This window comes from Diceros bicornis, unplaced genomic scaffold (assembly GCF_020826845.1).
Source record: "Diceros bicornis minor isolate mBicDic1 unplaced genomic scaffold, mDicBic1.mat.cur scaffold_160_ctg1, whole genome shotgun sequence".
NCBI lineage: Eukaryota > Metazoa > Chordata > Mammalia > Perissodactyla > Rhinocerotidae > Diceros > Diceros bicornis.
Genome location: NW_026691066.1, coordinates 13,381 through 25,785, shown reverse-complemented (window position 1 = coordinate 25,785; position 12,405 = coordinate 13,381). Strand labels below are relative to the sequence as shown.

Below are 12,405 nucleotides of genomic sequence, written 5' to 3'. Positions count from 1 at the left end.
ATGAGTTATGCCTGAAGTGCATGACTTGATCTTTATTTTTAATACTATGGCTTGGTACAGGTTGAACTTCAAAAACTATCATTATGTCCTGGTCTTTGTTTTTGCCATCGAGGAGATCAACAGGAGCCCCCAGCTGCTCCCCACCCTGTCTCTGGGTTTCCATGTCTACAATTCCTTCCACAGTGATGTCAGCACCTTGGTGAGCACCCTGAGGTGGTTATCGGGATGGGGTCAGATGATCCCTAATTACACCTGCCAGGCACAGAACAAGAATGTGGCTGTCACTGCAGGAACCACACCAGCATTCTCTGCCCACATTGGGACACTGTTGGAGCTCTACAAAATACCACAGATATGAGCGTGGTGGAGGGATGGATCTGGAGGGACTGAAGTTTTCCTCCTTGGTGAAATTCTGTGGCCACTCATGTGGAAAAGAAGAAAGTGGTTTTGCATGTCTCCCTAAGGAAAAAACCTACCACAGATAGTTCTTGAAATGGTGGATTCATTATTTTGGTGTGTGAATCTGAGAGAGGGATGAAGTAGCCTGAGGCTAGCATCACTGTCTAAAGCAGACCACAGGAGCTTCTGGAAGTGTGGTTGCCCAAATTCTCTCAAAGGAGTGGAAACTAGATATTCTGAAATAATCATACCCTAGTTATTTATCAAATAGTTAATAAAATTTTATATGTAAACATGTACTTAAAACCACTTTACACTCTTCAAATGCTTTACAAATAGTCACAAATTTAATCCTAATATAAGACAATGAATAGGTAACGTTATTATGGGACTTTTTAGAGATATAGAAACTAAGATGGATAGAGGTTATTTAACCTTCTCAAGTGCGTTAAGCTAGTCACATTAGAGTCAGGATTTGAACCCAGGCAGTCTGGCTTCAACGCCAAGCTTCCCCTCAATCACTTCTACCATCAGATAATATTGCTTCATACTCACAGTGTTAGCACCAAGAATGTAAGTTTAGCTAACTGATCATATGAATTTTGTTGAAATTCTGTTTATTTTTCTTCCAGAGAACTCAATATGGAACACTTTTTCTCTTTTGATTCAGACAACCTATGGAGATTTTGATCCTGTACTGAAAGGTAAGGACTAGTTTTCCTCTCTCTATCAGATAGCTCACAAGGACACATCTCTAGTCTTCAGAATGGTCTCATTGTTGACACATTTTGGCTGGACCTGGGTAGGAATCTTAGTATCAGTTGATAAAAAAGGTGAGCAGTTCCTCTGGGAACTTAGAAGAGAGATGACTATGAACGGTGCCTGCCTGTGACTAAGATACCTGTGAGCAAGAGGACGTACACTTCAAAAGATTGGACATGCATAGCCAGAAGCACAGACTCATCAGCCAACGTGTTTATCATTTATGGTGACACAAGTAGATTAATAAATGTGGGCATTGCAGGAAAACATTATTTAACCACTCAGAAGGTGTGGATCACTACACCACAGTGGGATGCTTCTTTTATTCCATGTCACCACTTTTTCGATACCTACCATGGGAGTCTTTCCTTTGCGCACCAGAACTTTGACATATCTGGATTTAAACACTCTCTATGGACAGTTAGCCCCTCTAAATACCAAGAAGACTTTTTCTTTACCAAATGATGCCTTGAACATTTCAACTGCTCATTTGCAGGAACTGAATGTGGAAATTTTTGGAGTGTCCATTCAATGCCTCCCTGGAGTCTCTGCCAAAGGAAACATTAGACACGACTCTGTCTGGATCCAGCTACTACATCTATGATGCTGTGGATGTGGTGGCCTGAGCCCTCCATGAAATACTTTTTATAAAAGCAGAACAGGGGTCCATAATGAATGCAGGCCAGCTCATGTTTCTCCCTTAGCAGGTAAAATTCTCCCTTAAATAGGATTCTGATTATTGTTCTTTTAGGATCCGAGAGTTATTTTATTTGGGTATCGAATTGTGATTGTCACATTGTCACAGATCAGCAGTGACTTGTGCATAATGAATTACTGTTCTTTCTTACAGGTTGCAAGTAAACCTCTAATGATTGTAGGGTCTAATTAGCAACAGTGTCAACTCTTTTAACTAGAAATAATTGATTAAAAACTTTCACTGTGAGAGGTAAGTGTTCAAGAGAAAACAATGACAATTCATCCCAGGGAATTAAAAAATTCAGGGATTTCCAAAATCTAGTTCTGGCCCTATCCCTTGATATCTTAAATGCTTCTGGGGAAAGGACAATTTATTTGAACTTCCTGCATTTTTCTAGAAAGGCTACTGATAGCTAAATAAATATTTCCCCATTGAAATTTAAAATGACTTTTGGAAGCAAGGAGTTTGATCCCCTTTTTACAGATCAGAACCCCAATACTATGAAATATATTTTAATTCCCCAAGTCCTTATCAATTCTACTTAGATGAATTTGTACATGAACCTAGACTTACATAAATCCAAAACCTATGAATAATGTGTCATGAAACTCTTGCTTTCAGGTATGAGGAAGTGAATGTCATGTCAGATCTAAATACACACATTTGTTGTGAATATATATTTGTTCATGTATATATACAACCATATATATAGTTATGTATTATACAAATATCAGTTGTACATTTATATAGAAATTATATCAATTAATGCGTGAAGATTCTGTACTAGGAGCTTTCATCTCTTCTCTCTCATTTAATAAAATATTTTGTTCAAAGGTAGGAAGAAGCAGGCTGTCTTTCTTTGTCTCTTCTTGAGCTCGAGGAAACTCCCTAGCACCCCTAAAGCAAACCTCATTGCTCAAGGTGCAGCTCAGGTTTAGCTCCACAGCACTCCCTGGACGTGGAATCTTCAGGAATGGTTTAAACCTCACCATGTGCTCTCTGAGGGCAGACAAGAATGCCTGCTTCCTTAAGCGTGCAGAATAGTAAACACTCCCCAAATTGAACTTATTCAGAGGATGACTAATATAGAGGGAAAAAAATCTAATTGCTGGGCAACTCAGTATCCCCACCAGTTCGAATCTGGGTTTTCTGCCTTCAATTTCCATGCTCATTTCATTTCCCAATTATGTCTCCCTTTTAGCTCCACCCATTCCTAAGAAACACCCAATTTAAAAAAAGCACTGGAGCTCACGTGTCACTGGATGAGAAAAGAAACTCTGTGTCACAGCATGTAATTCTGAACTATATGATTTTCCTAAAGGTCTTGGACTTCAGGTGAAAGTAAGGGAGTTTGTTCCCCAGGAACCACGTGGTCAAGGTTTCATCATACATGAGGAGCTGATAGACTGGGCCATGCGATTCAAAAAGGTTGCAGACAAGTCAATCTTGGATTAATCATCTACATCACAAGATAGAGAGCATATATGAAAATAATGGTGAAATCATTTAACTCATAACAAAATTCTCATTTGTTGATATAATTTTTCTTACTGTCCAAGAGATATTGAAAGGACACTTGTAATTAAAGAGATATTCCGGAATTTTGAAATGCTTTATACATTACAGCAGGACAGTGAGGCTACCAATTTAATAGGATGAGCTGATAAAAAATTGATTGAATTCCCATTTAAGCTGAAAAAGTGTCAATCTCACGTGCTTGCAAATTTATTGCTCTGCATGCATTGTGCCCTGAAGATATAACAGATGCTGACGACCTAGACTTTTGATGATTTAAAGATACAATTCAAATTGTCTTTTGCCATACGCTTTTCTTCCAGAAAACAAATTTTATTCTCTTTAACGAAAATCAAAAGAATTGACATTGAGGGTTTTTTTTAATATTTCAATATTTTATTAATTTTCCTTATATTTCCATCTCTTCATCCCAACTTTATACATTCTTGTAGAAAAATTCACCATCAGAAAAAAAGATTCTTTTGGCTCCCAAGGAACTGCATTCTTCCTCTTCTTCAGATTTCCCTTTAGAACTCAGTCTTGTAAGCCATCCCTCAAGATGCTATATTATATCATTCAAGCCTGTCCCTGTGTCTTTGGTGTATAATCTACCTGACATTAAATACATTACTAAATAAATTCAATAATTACAATTTGTACTAATCAAACAATTCTCATATAAATGCATTGTATGAATTAAAATATTATTTTTTATTAAGGTAAAATCTGCTTATAGTTCAAAAAAGTAATCCTGGAATACCATATTCAGAATCACATTTGTTATTGCCAGATGCCCCATTCCATAAAACAAACAAGTGTCCTAGTCATTGAGATGGAAAATTTTTTAAATCAGTACGTATTTTCGTGTTGGGAACTCTTTTCTGCAGATTGACCTTGATTTTAATTTGCTTTCCCTGGGTGCATCAATCATGTCAAATCTTATAGGTGATCTCTAAGATAAGTTTTGAGATAATTTAAACAATATTATCAATTATTCAATATTATTAAATAAAAAAATATTATCCAATTATATAGTATTGTTCAGTATCATCAATAATTCTCTTCTTTCAAACTCCCCACTCTGGGTGTAGGACGTTCTGTCAGCCAGGATTCAGGAACATCCCTCAGGAAGAGAGAGCTACCTGCTGCTTTGTCTGTGTATTGTGCCCAGAGAGAGAAATATGTAATCAGACAGGTATGAACTGGCAAAATTACACAATCACTTTCTCTCACCTCTTCTTTGTCTCCAAATAAAATGTAAAGGATCTGAGAGTAACCAATAGCATCACATTTCTTCATTATTTTCTATTATTTCATTCACTCATTCAATACATTCATTTAGGAAATCAATACATCGTTTCCATGTTGGGAGTTACCTTGATCTGGCTTCCTTATACTCACATTGTTAGGTTCTGCTGAAGCAGCTCTTCTCAAGGGAATACAACCCTTAAACCACATGATGTGTTAGGCAAACACTTAGAGATTCCGTAGCACCGTATACTCATCTGGATCACAGAATAACACACATGGAATTATGATGGAAGTAAGCGTGGGTGTCTTTAGCACATGCCTCCTATTCATATCTTTACACCCAAGGTGGCGAGCACTATGCCTTACACATAGTAGGTGTGCAAAAACCAGAACTAAAGATTCAATAAATGAATGGACATATTATATTATTATTACTCTAGTAGAAGACATAAACAATGAACTGAGCATGCAAACTTGATAAGATAAAGGCTCTGCTTTCCAAGAAATCATAGTGAGGTACATGTGAAAAAGAATAGCAGGGCAATTTGAAAAGTGCCAAAATAAAGGTAGTTAGAGGTTAGCAGAGTCAACAAGAGTAGATAGTGTTACTTGGATAAATCAGATAATTCTTCATGGAAAGCTTATGTTTGAGTTGAGCTTTTAAAAATATGGGGGGATTTTTCAGTTAAAGATGAAGAGGGCCTCTTGGCAACAGATGTTTGAGCAACAAAAGTTATGCAAGATTAATAAGTTCTGGAGACCTACCATCCAACATGGGCCGATAGTTCACAATACTGTACTGTAGACTTAAAAATTTACTAGGAGGGTAGATTTATGTTAAGTATTCCTACCTCAAAAGAAAAAAAGTATTTTAAAAAAGGAAGTTAAATAAAAAAATTAAAGAGGACAGGAGGAAACATTTGGGGGTGATGAATAGGTTAAGGACTTGAGTAGTGATGGTTTCACGGGTGTATATTATCTCCGAACACATTAAGTTGTATACATTAAATATGTACAGCTTTTTGTATGTCAGTCATACCTCAATAAAGTTTTTTTAAATGTTTTCATGTGGCATATTCAGACATTCAGAATATGACTAATATGACTGGAATGAGATGATAAAAGACTGATCATGGATGATGATGGAATAGGTAAATAATGAAAAAAAATCCCATCATATTTAAAGTACAATATTCCAGTCTTACCAAACAAAACAGCAAACAATTCATATATACTTATTACCAAAGTTGTCTCTACATTGCTAAATGTTCTGTCCAGTAAGATAATTCATGAAATAACATATTACAGAAATAATAATGGGCTGGAGGAGAGAGCATGTTTACAAATTATGTTTGTTGTTAGAATGCATCTGGCTATAAATTAAAAAGAAAAAAATCTAAAAGTGTCTTTTAAAAAATATTTATTATATCCCATAAAAAAGACCAGAGTAATTTACTACGATGATTCTTTGTGCCAGAAAAAATAAAAGCACAATTGTTGCATTATAAAGATGGAGAAGGAAATAGGTTTCATTCCATTTGTTATTTACTTGATGAATGATGTCATAGATATCACTTTTTACAAAAAAATAGTGAAAGAATTAAAAAAAAGGCCATGATAGAATGACTCCAGGTTTAGGGAAAGGAATGAAGAAAAGCTATTCAACATCCAGCTACCTGTACAGTCTAGGGGTGCACGGAAAGCATCGCCTCCAGCCCCGCCCCTGGAGCTGATTTCCTCCCACTGTGAAGTCGGCCTGACTTATTCCAGCCCCACCCCCGCCTCTTCCCGCCCCTGGAACTGGTCTCTGCGGACAACCTCCTGGCCTGGTTCCGCCCGCAGCCTGGTCCCGGCTCATTGCCCCGCCCGCACCCTTGTCCCCCCCACCCCCGGGCCTGGTGTCACTCACACCCTTGTGCCCGCCCACAGCCCGCCCCTAGAACTGGTTCCCGCCCCTAGATTCCGTCCCTGTCCCTGGTGCTGACCCAGCCCGCGTCCCAGCTTCGCACTCACTCTAGACACTGGAGACCTCCCCCGAGGCTGGGGTGCGCGGCCCCGCCCCGCCCGCCGCCTCAACCCGGAGCCCCCAAACGTCCGTCCTCCCCGAACGCCCGCCCGAGACCGGAAGCGGAAGCGCGGGCGGCGCCGTGGATGGAGCGGGAGGTCTGCGCGGTGTGTCCAGTCTTCTCGGCGCGGACGGCATTCCCGTGGACCTTCGGCCGAAGGGGCGACGCGCGGTGAGTGGCGGGCGGTCCCGGCTCCGGTCGCGGTCCAGGGAGGGGCCTGGGCCGCGGGCAGCCCCGTCAGGGCCCGGCGTCCCTCCGTCCCCCCGGAGCCCCGTTTCCCCGGGCTGTTCGTCAGGGCGCCCGAGGCTGCTGTTCCTCCCGGCTCCGGACGCCGCCGGCCCCTCCTCAGAGTCCCCGTCACCGTCCTCCGTGTGATTTTGTCCCCAGGGCGCTTATCCGCGTCTGGAGGCGGTGTTTGGGTTGTTACTAATGGGGGCGCTCCTGGCATCTAGAGGGGGAGGCAGGGATGCTGCTCAGCGTCCTCCAGGGCCCAGGACGGCCCGACAGAGAATCATCCGGCCCCAGATGTCAATGGTGCGGAGGTTGGGAGACCTGCTCCAGGGCCTGAAAATCTCCCGAGCCCTGAATGAAGTGTGGGAATTGTTTCCCAGTCAGCCAGCCACTTACAGGGGCCATAAATGACAAGCTTGTTTAAAGGGTCCGGAGTCACCAAAAAGTCTCTGTCCAGCCAAGTGAGTTGAGCGACTCAAGTGCACACACCACGGAGCTGCTTCTCCCATCTTGGGGAGCAGGTGACTGGACAGGAATCGGGAAAATCCAGTCTCAGCCAACAGTTACAGTTAAATCAGTAAATACGAACAAGAAAAGTAAGTGGGGTGGGCTTTCCTTCCATCACCTGTATTACTCCCTGTAAAAGGCCTCAAAAGCAGTCTTTGTTTTTTTTTTCTGTTAGAAAAGAAAAGTGTCTGTGGGGCTCAAGTTTGAGTTGAAACCAGGCTCAGGGTCCACCTGTCCTCGCTGATCCGTGGATTTCTGTGTGACCAGGTGAGTACCCTGTGGACCTCGTACCAACAGGTTCCAGCAGCCTCCGCTGTGCAGAAGACCTGCCAGTGGGCTTTCCTGGGCTCAGGTTGTCAGCACAAGGACTCACTGAGAGTGAGGGTATCATGAGGAAAATTATTTATGTTTGATGGATTATATTCAAGGGAAAGATGGTAAGGTTTGTGAGGCTCTGTGTGTGTAAATAATTCAGAAAATACAGTTATTTGCAGAGAAGAACACATTAAACAAATATATGTAAATAAGTGTAAATATGTGTAACAGTAAAGAAATATAGACTTACCTGCATTCCGAATTCTCAAAAGTCAGGATTTCATATATAAATATAAATATATAAATGTTTTACGTGTATATGTAGTATTACAAGACATCTCATTAAATATTAGCAGGGATGCTCAGCAACATTCCTCAGGCCTATTCAATTTGACTTCTAAAGACCTGTAAATGCTCCACAAAGATTCAAAATCTTACAGACACCTGGAGAAAAATATGATTTGAACTTCTTTATGTTAGTAACAGAAATGTAAAGTTAAATTGACCAGCAGCCGGATTTATTTTCAGCATATTGTTGTTGTTTATGAGATTTCAAATCATTTGGAGGAATATTAAGCAACACCTTTTAGATAGAAGGGTAGGGCACTAGTCTCCAACAAGATTGTCCTCTCCACCTCACATTCTAAAGGGAATTAACTTTGCTTCTTGAATCCTTTCTGAAATAACAGTCTGGTGATTCACGTTGAAGACAATCTTGTTAAGTAATTTTATATATAATTGTTGGCCTCTCCTAATTGTGTGTGTATGTCTGTGTGCCTTTTTCATTCTAGCATTCCTGGGACGTTCTTGAGGGAATGTGTGCTTGTCATGCAGTAGATATTCTTTGAGTGCACAATTTATGGTGACCCACCATCCTCATTTATTCAGAACAGAGGGGTTTTCCAGGACACAGGACATTTAGCGTTCAGACCAGGATGGTTCCTCATCTGATGAGCCAGGCCCTGGGCCAGATGCGTGGGGACCTGGAGAACCAAACAGACCTTGTCCCACCTCCATGGGATTTATATTCTGTTAGGGAATTTGGATTGTAGACAGTTCATGATGAGAGTGATTTGGGAGTTTGGCACAAGGGGACTAAACCGGAGGGGGCAGGGAAGCGCTCTTGAGAAGGACTGATATTTAGCTTGAGAGCTGGAGTTGGGACTGGATTTAGGTGGTTGGAGGGTTAGACTGGAGTGAGGGTGTGGGAGTGTGTTCAAGAGAGCGTTTCAGGCAGAGGGACCCGCATGAGGACACCCCTGAAGCAGAGAGCCTGGTGTGTCCATGACCTGAAAGAGGGATGGCTGAGCCGAGTCAACACAGGGGGAGGGGTGTGAGCCAGACCAGCGAGGGGAACAGGCTGGACCAGGTCAGGCGTGACTTTGGACTCTGTTCTAAGACCAGTGGGAAGACACTGGAGAGGTGCGAGCAGATGGGTGATGTGATTGGCGTTTGGTCTAAGCACGTGGGTTAAAATGGACTTGAGGCTTAAGAATGAAGACTTAAGAGGCAGATAGGAGGTGTTGGGAAGAAGGTTACGAATAAGGTGATTGTTCCCTAGGCCTGGGTGATGGCTGTGGAGTAGGAAAGAAGGAGAAAGAGAAGACCTTGGAGTGTAGAACTGCGAGAAGGTAACGGTACTTTCTTGCTTGGATGTGTCAGATGGCACAGGGCACTGACTGTGCTCCTCGCTGCTGTCCGTGCAGACCTGCAGGCGCCCCCTCACCCAGGTCTGTGTGTTCACCCCACTTAGCCACTCACAGGCCTCCCTCCACATCTTAAAGGAAGTCAGGCCTTACTTGTGAGGGGGTTGTCTCAGACGGGAGACACCGAGGAGAGCCCCTCCAGGCATCAGGGCAGCCCCTTCAGCCTCTCCCTCAGGCTCCTCCCTTCCCCTCTCTCGCTTTCCACCCTCAGAAGGACCCCTGCTCAATATTCCACGTCCCCATGTTCTTCCTCCCTCAGGCTTGAGAAGGGTGGGCAGCCAGTGGGGTGGACATTGTCTGTACCTTCCACTCTGACCCCTGCAGGTCCTGGGCTGGACAGAGAGCAACTCTACTGGGAGCTGAGCCATGAGAGCCAGGGCGTCCCCCACCTGGGCTCCTTCATCCTGGATGGGGACAGCCTCTATGTCAGTGTTGAGGGGCTTGGCTACAGCCGTGCTCTCTGTCCCTATCATAGTTCTGTGTTGCCTCCATTGCTCTAAAGTGAGCTGTGATCCATCTCTGTCTCCTTCTGGTCGGGGTGCAGTCTTCTGGGGTGATGACTGGGGCCAGCCACCTTCCATCTCGTTGCCTCCCCCCTGAACACCCCTCCACTCTTCCCCTCTGCTTTCCCTTCTGCTTCCCCACAAAGCTCCCTACATCCTCCCTCTCCTTTAATCCTTTATGTTCACCCCAGCTCTTGCTCAGCTCCTCTCACCTTCTCTCCACAGCTGACACCTATGGAGCTGTGGCCCTGACTACTACCAGTGAGTATTCCTGGCCCTCATCTCCTGGGTTCCATCCCCATTTGGGGTTGGGGAGCAGTGGTTCTCCTGCACCCGCTGTCCTTGGTGAGAGAAGGACCTGGAAGGGCCCTAACTCATCCCTTCTCTCTCTCCGTGTTCTGGTGGAGAGTCCCAGCCCAGGGTGAGAAAGCCTTAGTGACAGACATATTCTCCACCACATTCTGACCCCACGTGGTTTTCACTTTAATTCTCCTGAAGCCCCGCCCTTGGTCCTCCTTTTCCAGGTATCCCATCCGTCTGTCCAGTGTTCTGCCCGTCCATGTGTCTCTCCTCTGTGTTCAGTCTCTCTTGTTCACATATCTCTCTCTCTCGGGCTCCTCTCATCCACAGGCTTGCTCATCCCTCTACTCACACAGTCACCCCTCCCCTCACTCTCATTTATGCTTCACCTGTGAATGGTGGTCCTGGGACAGCCACTGCTGGAGCCCGGGTGAGCCTGGGGGCTCCTCCCACTCTGTGCCTCCCTGAGACAGCCCTCGCCACAGCTCCCGAGCCGGCCACCACGTCCCTGCATACTTGATCATCACCTCTGCCACCAGAAGCCACCACAGGTATCTGGGGGCCCCTTTTCCTTCCCAAGAGAAGCTCTCCAGCCCCACTCCTCCACCAGCCAGTTGTGATCCAGGAGCTGGGAAGCCAGGGTGTGAAATTCTGGTTTTGAGGAAATGGTGCTGATCACAAAGATTATACCAATGGTTCAGTCTGAGGCCAGCCCTCAGAGAGCCCCTAGCCTTGTGAAATTAACACACCAATATAACACTGTGTGGGAGGTTTCGGGAAGAGGCGCCTGGCATAGTTTGCAGAGGAAGAGCTTGCTAGAGAAAGTTGCACCTGAATAGAGTCTTTAAGAATGAGCAGGAGGGACCCAGGCAGGTAGAGGATGAAGAGTTTTTCTGGCAGAGAGGATTCCATGAGCAAAGGCTTGCACCAGAAACAATATGCCATATGGGGAGAATTGAAATGAATTTGGGTTGCGTGAAGCATGGAGTTTAACCCGCAGTACATGGATAAAATGAGACTGAAAGGTCAGCAGGAGCCAGATTGAGTAGAGCCTTGAGTGCCAGGTCAAGAAGGTTGAACTAAACACTGAAGGCCATAGGGAGCCATGGGTGGTACTAGAGCAGTGGTGGCCCTAGTGAGGTATTCATTTCAGAAAGATTCTTCTAGTGGTCCATGTAGAACATCCTTTAGACAGAGCATCCAGTGAGCCTGCTGGGGTGTTGGTCCGGGTGAAGGAAGTTAAGTCCCCTGAGCTGGGACAGGGATGGAGAGGGAGTGTATGTGAGGACCAGTGTTCAAGGTGAATGGGTGTTACTGGGAGGGAGGAGGAGCTGAGCAGATATGCTGGTTCTGACTTGGGTGACCACACGGGTGGGTGGTGGTGCCTCTGGGAGAGAAGACGACAGATGATAATGAGTGCAGGACTCTGGTGTGGTCTCAGGCCAGCTCTCAGTGATGGCCATCGCTCTCCCTCTCGTCTTGCAGCTCTGGGGCACAACCTGAAGACCCTCACAGTCACCTTCCCCATCTCCACCCTCCAGTATTCATCAGACAGGAGCAATGGCTCAGCCACGTTCAACTCCACTGAGAGGGTCCTGCAGAGCCTGGGGAGACCCTGGTCCCAGCAGCTCCTGGTGGGTTAAATCCCACCCAGCCCCTCCCCCAACCCCTGTCCCTCCTGCTCATCCTCCTCCTCCTTCCTCCCCAGCTGGATCCTTGTTCAAGGAGAGCAGCCAGGGCCCCTTCTACACGTTTCAGACCGGTCTCCCTCAGGTAAGACCCTCCCCTGAGCATTTGCCCCTAATGACCACTTTTGTGACCACCCCTCTCTCAGTCTCCCCACTGTCCTCCCATTTCCTCCTTCCTGTTCTGGCCCCCACTCCAGAGGTTTCAGGACCTCTCTCTAGATTCCCCACGTACCTCTCTCCCCAGGCCTGAGAAGGATGGGGGAGCCACCTGAGTGGACGCTGTCTGCACCCACCACCGTGACCCCTTGGGCCACCATGCCTCTGTGCTGGGAGCTGACAGTCTCCACGTGTCTGCTCTTCCTCTCGGTGGCTCCAGGCTCTGCACCCTGGAGTTTATGCATGCAGAGAGAACACCAGCTGCATTTCCCCAGCATCAGCTGGAACCTCAGCAACCTGGAGCCCACA

At 45.1% G+C, this 12,405-nt stretch overlaps 1 long non-coding RNA gene across 6 annotated transcripts; it reads left to right on the top strand.

Moving 5' to 3' along the window:
• Window positions 1-669: 669 nt before the first annotated feature.
• LOC131402575 (uncharacterized) lies at window positions 670-10,699 on the top strand. Of its 6 annotated transcripts, none has more exons than XR_009218780.1 (9): window positions 670-1,103; window positions 1,658-1,868; window positions 2,012-2,107; window positions 2,693-2,779; window positions 3,060-3,193; window positions 4,465-4,568; window positions 7,604-7,695; window positions 10,178-10,213; window positions 10,583-10,699. It is a non-coding gene; the product is annotated as an uncharacterized LOC131402575 (long non-coding RNA). The 6 variants fall into 6 exon arrangements; XR_009218777.1 differs by having other exon boundaries at window positions 3,060-3,199; XR_009218779.1 differs by lacking the exon at window positions 2,693-2,779 and having other exon boundaries at window positions 3,060-3,199.
• The last annotated feature ends 1,706 nt before the right edge of the window (window positions 10,700-12,405 follow it).